The following is an 8,142-nucleotide window of genomic DNA, read 5'->3' as shown; positions in this document are numbered from 1 at the left end:
AAAAAAAACCCATCAAATTATTGAATGACTGTAAAGACACATGAGGCCCCAGATTATATTTAAACAATTTTGGGAAAGAAAATAAAGACATGTATGTTAATAGTTACCTTTTCTCTTTGAAATTGAAATAATTGACCTGGGTTGCTTTTTATTCTCATTCACATTTTCACTGTAGAATCAAGAAAACTTTGGTTAGGATTGATAAGGTCTTGAAGGAGAGTGTTTTAGAGGTGTTTTAAGGTTATATTAGACCTTATGCTTAATAGAGTTTCTATCTACCTACTTACCTACCTACATATCCTTTCAAAAATGGAATTTTTCCATTTTTAAAAGAGGTGACATCATTGCAGTTGTGGCAGAAATTGAGTCAAACTCGTTAGTTATGTTACACAAACTCAGAACTTTTTGAATGACTTCTTTTACATGACTTGAAACTGGCCTTATTTAAAACTAAATGATTAACTTATTAATTTAATAATATACGCCAATTTCATGTGTAAGACAGTCAAGCCAACTGGAGGGAATTAATCTTAGTTTCTGTTGTGTTAAAACAACAATTGTAGTCATCCAGTTGACCAAGGTGAAAGAATTGTTAATGGCCCATGTTGAAACAAGTCTGTGCTTATCTGAAAAAGAGATACGAATTTGCCTACTCTATAGTTATAGATAGAATTCTATTCCAGCAGTGCAAGTTATGGATGTTATTGATAATATGGAATTCTAAATAGCAGTGGATTTGTAGGGGATGCAGAGCTAAAATTTTACTCCATCTCCTAGAAACTACTGGGGAGCATCTCAAGACAGAGTGGCTTTTAAAGGATGAATATACACATAATGCCTTTCTTTTATTCTAAATGAGTAAGAGTACTTTTGTTGAACAATCATGCCTCAGGACTTAGAATCACTTCGAATCCTCTGTAAATAAGTATATAAATGAGCAACATAAAGAAAGTTGTGTCCCTCACTGCTTCTTTTTTAGTGTTAAATCCATATTTTGCTTTTTGAAATTTGGCAAGAGACCCAGGGAGCCTAATAATTTCTTACTAGGAGTAGTCAAGTTCTGGGAAATCTGTAGGGTCAAGAGCAAAAGGTGGCACAGCCAGCTGACACCCCATCTCAAGAATTAGGTGTGGACACTTAAAGTGTTGTGTTGGAAGAAGAATGCAATTGTGTTGGGTGGTGATGAGACTGGGGAGTTATAACACAATAAATATTCTTTTAAAACACTTCTGCATCATTTTAAACTCAGGACCCCTTGATTCCAATGCCATGGGGGATTCTTGGAGCCGATAAGATCTCTACAGATCTGCTTCTATTTAATGTATATAAACTAGTATAGGGCTTAATGGACCCTGCTTTTGGTGGGGTGAAATTAGGCTAGATTCTGGTATCCGCACTATGACCTTTAACTTTCTGGAAGTCTTTTCCTTTTCTGCTTTTTTTTTTTTTAAAAACCCACTAACATGTTTTCTTTTTTAAATTTTTTTTAATGTTTATTTATTTTTGAAAGAGACAGAGACATAATGTGAGTGGGTTAGGGGCAGAGAGAGAGGGAGACACAGAATCCGAAGCAGGCTCCAGGCTCCGAGCTGTCAGCACAGAGCCTGTCGCGGGGCTCGAACTCAGGAGCTGTGAGATCATGACCTGAGCTGAAGTCAGACGCTCAACCAACTGAGCCACCCAGGTGCCCCTCTGCTTTTTTTTTTAATATGAAATTTATTGTCAAATTGGTTTCCATATAACACCCAGTGCTCATCCCAACAGGTGCCCTCCTCAATACCCATCACCCACCCACCCCTCCCTCCCACCCCCCATAAACCCTCAGTTTGTTCTCACTTTTTAGGAGTCTCTTATGTTTTGGCTCCCTCCCTCTCTAACCATTTTTTTTCTTCCCCTCCCCCATGGTCTTCTGTTAAGTTTCTCAGGATCTACATAGGAGTGAAAACATATGGAATCTGTTCTTCTCTGTATGACTTATTTCACTTAGCATCACACTCTCCAGTTCCATCCACGTTGCTACAAGTGGCCATATATCATTCTTTCTCATTGCAACGTAGTACTCCATTGTGTATATAAACCACAATTTCTTTATCCATTCATCAGTTGATGGACAATTAGGCTCTTTCCATAATTTGGCTATTGTTGAGAGTGCTGCTATAAACATTGGGGTACAAGTGCTTCTATGCATCAGTACTCCTGTATCCCTTGGGTAAATTCCTAGCAGTGCTACTGCTGGGTCACAGGGTAGATCTATTTTTAATTTTTGGAGGAAGCTCCACACTGTTTTCCAGAGTGGCTGTACCAGTTTGCATTCCCACCAACAGTGCAAGGGGGTTCCTGTTTCTCCACATCCTCTCCAGCATCTATAGTCTCCTGATTTGTTCATTTTAGCCATTCTGACTGGCATGAGGTGACATCTGAGCGTGGTTTTGATTTGTATTTCCCTGATGAGGAGCGATGTTGAGTATCTTTTCTGTGCCTGTTGGCCATCTGGATGTCTTCTTTAGAGAAGTGTCTATTCATGTTTTCTGCCCATTTCTTCACTGGATTATTTGTTTTTCAGGTGTGGAGTTTGGTGAGCTCTTTATAGATTTTGGATACTAGCCCTTTGTCCTATATGTCATTTGCAAATATCTTTTCCCATTCCGTTGGCTGCCTTTTAGTTGTGTAGATTGTGTCCTTTGCTGTGCAGAAGTTTTTTATCTTCACAAGGTCCCAATAGTTCATTTTTGCTTCTAATTCTCTTGCCTTTGGGGATGTGTCAAGTAAGAAATTGCTACAGCTGAGGTCAGAGAGGTTTTTTCCTGCTTTCTCCTCTAGGGTTTTGATGGTTTCCTGTCTCACATTCAGGTCCTTTATCCATCTGGAGTTTATTTTTGTGAATGGTATGAGAAAGTGGTCTAGTTTCATTCTTCTGCATGTTGCTGTCCAGTTCTCCCAGCACCATTTGTTAAAGAGACTGTCTTTTTTCCATTGGATATTCTTTCCTGCTTTGTCAAAGATGAGTTGGCCATACGTTTGTGGGTCTAGTTCTGGGGTTTCTATTCTCTTCCATTGGTCTATGTGTCTGTTTTTGTGCCAATACCATGCTGTCTTGATGATTACAGCTTTGTAGTAGAAGTTAAAGTCTGGGATTGTGATGCCTCCTGCTTTGGTCTACTTCAAAATTACTTGGGCTATTCAGGGCCTTTTGTGGTTCCATACAAATTTTAGGATTGCTTGTTCTAGCTTTGAGAAGAATGCTGGTGCAATTTTGATTGGGATTGCATTGAATGTGTAGATAGCTTTGGGTAGTATTGACATTTTAACAATCTTTATTCTTCAGTCCATGAGCATGGAATGGTTTTCCATTTCTTTATATCTTCTTCAATTTCCTTCATAAGCTTTCTATAGTTTTCAGCATCTGCTTTTAAACTTAGTTGTTTAGGGGCCCAATAAATTTCTGAGACCACATATTTATCTTTTATAAAAGGGAGTCGGAAGCAGACAACTGAAGTGTTTAATGGGGTGCCTGGGTGGGTCAGTTGGTTGAGCGGCCGACTTGGCTCAGGTCATGATCTTGCAGTTTGTGAGTTCGAGCCCCGCATCAGGCTCTGTGCCAACAGCTTGGAGTCTGGAGCCTGCTTCGGAATCTGTGTCTCCTTCCCTCTCTGCCCGCCCCCTGCTTGTGCTCTGTCTCTGTCTCTCAAAAATAAATAAATAAATGTAAAACATTTTTTTTAAAAAGAAGTGGTTAACATTTTTAAAAAGTCGTTCTGTACCAGCTCCACTCGTGGTTAAGGACATTAAGCATTTAGCCTTTTTTGCAGTATACCTGGAAGTTTGTTTTCAGTTATATGGAGTCACATGAGCCCGCTGATTGCTCAAAAATAAAAACAAAGACACACAGGAAGCATTCTGCTATGTGTAAAGGTCCTTGGTGGATTCTGAAAAATATTAAGTCCAAAAGTCTAGTACCAATGCAGAGCAAGGTAACTTAATTATGATCAACTAAAAACAAATGTTACTAATAATTAGTATTTTTGACCAGGGCTGATTTGCTAGTATTTATGAAATTTCATTTTAGGAGTAAGCTTCTGCTCAACAATCTAATAATTGGCCCCTTGGATTAAATGTTTAAGAACTCTTTTTTTTTCCCCTGATAGAACTTACTTCAGTGTAGTATTTCCCCCCTTTCTTTTACCCTCATGTCTAATTATCAGCAATTTCTGTTCATTTTTCTCCAAAATAAGTCAGCTCCACCCACTTCTCTGTATTTCAAGCTGTCTTTTCTCCGCTGGACCACTGTGATGCTGTCCTAACTGCTTCTGGCTTCCACCATTGCCCTCTACAACCTCCTATCCATGCCACAGCCAGAATGACTGTTGGAAAAAGGGAAATCATATCAGTCCTTTTTCTTGCACACAGACTTCAATTAACTTCCCAAAGCACTTAGAATAAAATGAAAATCTCCAAACTAGGGTCTTTGATTTGCCCCTCTTAATATCCCCAACTTCATCTTGTGATACTGTTAACCAAACACACACATATATACACATTTTCTCTGTCTCTTATACTCACATGCCCACACACATATACATACACTCTGTTGGGAAAAGGAGGCACACACATACTTCACTAACATAAAGACTTCAAATATAAAATAGGGTTCCACAAGCAGATGGGTTACAGGGTGTACATTATCCCCTGTGCTGATCTCCCTGGGAGATACACATCTTTGGATTATACCCACCCTAGTCATCATTTCAGTAGAGAGGGACCCATTTCTATAATGGTTTAAACTGAGGGTCAGCAAGCTTTTTCTTAAAAATTTTGGCTTGAAGGCAATATAGTCTCTATCACAACTACTCCCCTTTGCTGTTATGTGAAAGCAGCCACAGACAATACCTAAATGAACACATGTGGCTGTGTTTCAATAAAATATTATTTATGTCCACTGAAATTTGAGTTTCATATAACTTGCATGTGTTGCAGTATTATTCATATATTGATTTTCAAATTTAAGTTAAAAATGTAAAAATTCTTAGTTCAGTGGCCATACAAACACAGGCAGCTGGCTAGATTTGGTCCATTGGTCACAGTTTGCTGACTCTTGCTCTATGTATATTTATAGGGACAGGAAGGCAAGAACCATCCATTTGACTGTGGAACAGTGGTAACTTGGTCCAACAATAATGACTTTATAAGAAAAAGAGAGGACCTATAGTGGTCAGCAGTTGCAATCAACCTCTTCTACTGAGCTAACAGACCTGTTTGGCCAGCTTTCAGCTAAATTATTAAATGAGTTTACAAAGCCATCAGGATTCGCCTTTTTCCTCTCTGTCTCTACACACATACATACATGTGTATACACACAATTTGCATGTGCACATGATAGTTCAGAAATAGAATATTGGCCTTCTTCTAGTTAATAGAAGCAACAAAATACTTTCCTGACTCGTGGTTTTCGTCCTTCAAGTTCACTCTTTATCCTAAGTGCCCAGCACAGTCTGAAGAAAATAGTATTTTGTAAATATCTGTCAAAAAAAGATTACCTATACTGTACAGAGAATATAGATAGATGATAGATAAACATTTACCAGCCACTTCATTTGAACTTCAAAAAAGTTGTGAGATGAAATTTTAGGAAATGAAATGTACAAGAAAGGCTCCAACTGACCTGAGACTACTAGAGCATTAGTTCAGACTTGAGAGGAATTCCTTCCAAAGGAAGCAATGTGAGATGGAATATTCTGGGTAGTAGAACATGTTCCACTCCAAACCCAGAGGTTTCGGTCTGACTGCTAAAGATAGTTATGGTCCCACAGCTCTGGATGTTGAAGTAGGAGAGATTGGGATGAAAATTCTAAATTTGGCATCACAACAAAGTTGCTTAGTGGCTATAGTGGAGGTTTGTTTGTTTTTGTAAGCTTTATTTTCTTTATATGAAAGGGGAGCAACAGCATATGATTTTTAATCACTTTTTAGTATAAAATGCTTACTCCTATTCCAAGTACAGGACTAATACACATGCTATAAAGACTTTAATAGATCTAGAGGTGATATTTTAGTTACATTTATGTCTCAGATAAAACATCAGTTGGATAGATTTTTGCTCATACATGAAGCCAAAAGATCCAGGCCAACTACCTTTCAGGGCATTCTCTGACTTTGAGAGTCTGACAAAGCTGCCCTGGAAAACAAGAAGGGATGAAAAATGATTCTCTATGTGCCATCATCATTTCATGCTTGACTTAACTAAATTGACAGTGGGTGAAAAAAAAGATATTTCTTTTTTTAACGTTTATTTATTTATTTTGAGAGAGAGACAGAAAGTACATGCATGTGCTTGAGAGCAGGGGAGGGGCAGAGAGAGAGGGAGAGAGAGAATTCTAAGCAGGCTCCACACTGCTTGCACAGAGCCCTGACATGGTGCTTGATCACACAAGCTGGGAGATCATGACCTGAACCAAAATCAAGAATTGGATGCATAACCCATTGAGCCACCCAAGTGCCCCCCTCCAAAAGATAAATCTAACAAGACTGTATTGTTACCCGCCTTTTATTACTTGGCTCCTCTGTACAGAGAGCGGCAGTGGTGTTTACCTGGCATGAGGCTTTGGTCAGTGGCAGAAGTTTTCTCCAGACTGTTTTAGAAAGTGATGTGTCGGACATAGTGCACATATGAATACACTGCTGCTGAAGTTATGTTACATATTCAGGATGCTTGGACTGAATCAATTGATGAGCCAAACAAAATAAACTACACTCTCACTTCTATTATATTTTGGAAAGATTGGATAGACCCAATCTAGGACAGCCAGGTCTTGAGATATAATGTGTAAGATGAGAGAAAGATGTTTCTCTGATATTTTGCTTTTTTCCTAAAGCAGGTCTAAGAAAGGGTTATTGGTCTGCTCTCATAACAGCACATCCATCTACTTCATTTGGTTTGGACATATTGTCACACCTGTGTCATTTCTGCAAAACCCTTGAAAATAAGGACAATGTTCTCATTTATGAGAAGTAATAGGCAGCTAAGCATAGTAGAAAAGCAAACAACTTGAAGTTATGAGCCTAGGGTTTGAATTACACATCATACTTTACCAACTGTGGAAACTTTCTCAGATCAATTATATAAACTATTTCCTGGTTTGTTCATCTGTAAAATGAGCTGAGTAACACTTTCACCAAATGGTTGAATGAGAGAACCTGTGGAAGAATCTTATCTACCTCCTGACACACAAAAATGCTTAGGAATTGTTAGCTCTAGAATATGTACCTGAAGCAAAGTAAAGGGGAGACTTATTTAGGGGGTAGTACCTTTTCTAGCTTTTCTAGCTCTTTTATGTTTATTTTCTCCTCCAAGCACGATTTCATTCCTTTCAAGGGGACAAAAGGGCAATCCAAACCTGAAGTTTTCTCTTATGGTGTCTGATCTTCCTGCAGAGGAGAGGTGGTCTCTTCCACAAAACCATCAAGGAGTGAAAGTGTAGAAATAGGATGATCTCTTGGTGTTTGCCAGGGGTTGGAGGGATTATAAGCAGAGCCTCCAGGGAGTGAGCCCTACTCCATGAGAATCACCTTTCTACTTCTAGAAGAAGAATGGTATCAGGAGACTGTTCTGTGCTAGTTCTTTTCTTCCCATGGGGCCTGCTTTCTCTGGAGACCCTGATGCCTTCTGCCTTTGTATTCCAATTAGCAAAAATATGGAACGCTTCACGAATTTGCGTGTCATCCTTGCTCAGGAGCCATGCTAATCTTCTCTGTATCGTTCCATTTTTAGTATATGTGCTGCCGAAGTGAGCACTCTGCCTTTGTATTCCAGTAGAGTAGAAAATATTACCTTTTCCAGCCACAAACTTCTCAGGGATGACAAGAGGTCTAGTCAATCTCCAAACTACTTGGAGCACCTGCCAGCTGCCCAAGGGAAAGTCTATCAGAGTAACATGGGGTATGGTGGCTGTATGAAGGAAGCCACTCACTGGGCCTCTGCTGAGTGTTGTCAATCATGGGTTTTAGGGGCAGAGCCTCTTCTGATTTTCCAGAAATGAGAGATGGGGGAAAGTGTGATGAGATCTCAGGCATAGAGGGCTGTGCAGTTACAGCAGGAATCAATCTTCTTGGCTCCTACCTAGTTTCTTCATAGATCTTTCCCTTTCT

The 8,142-nt window shown here is 39.2% G+C and overlaps 1 non-coding gene across 1 annotated transcript; it reads right to left on the bottom strand.

Annotated features, from left to right (window-relative positions):
- Positions 1 to 7,682: 7,682 nt before the first annotated feature.
- Positions 7,683 to 7,789, bottom strand: LOC113601720 (U6 spliceosomal RNA). Its single transcript, XR_003422994.1, has one exon. It is a non-coding gene; the product is annotated as a U6 spliceosomal RNA (small nuclear RNA).
- Positions 7,790 to 8,142: the final 353 nt, after the last annotated feature.

The sequence above is a fragment of the Acinonyx jubatus genome, chromosome B3 (assembly GCF_027475565.1).
Source record: "Acinonyx jubatus isolate Ajub_Pintada_27869175 chromosome B3, VMU_Ajub_asm_v1.0, whole genome shotgun sequence".
NCBI classification, from domain to species: Eukaryota; Metazoa; Chordata; class Mammalia; order Carnivora; family Felidae; genus Acinonyx; species Acinonyx jubatus.
Note: the sequence above shows the minus strand (reverse complement) of the source record. Positions and strands in the feature narration are given on the sequence as shown.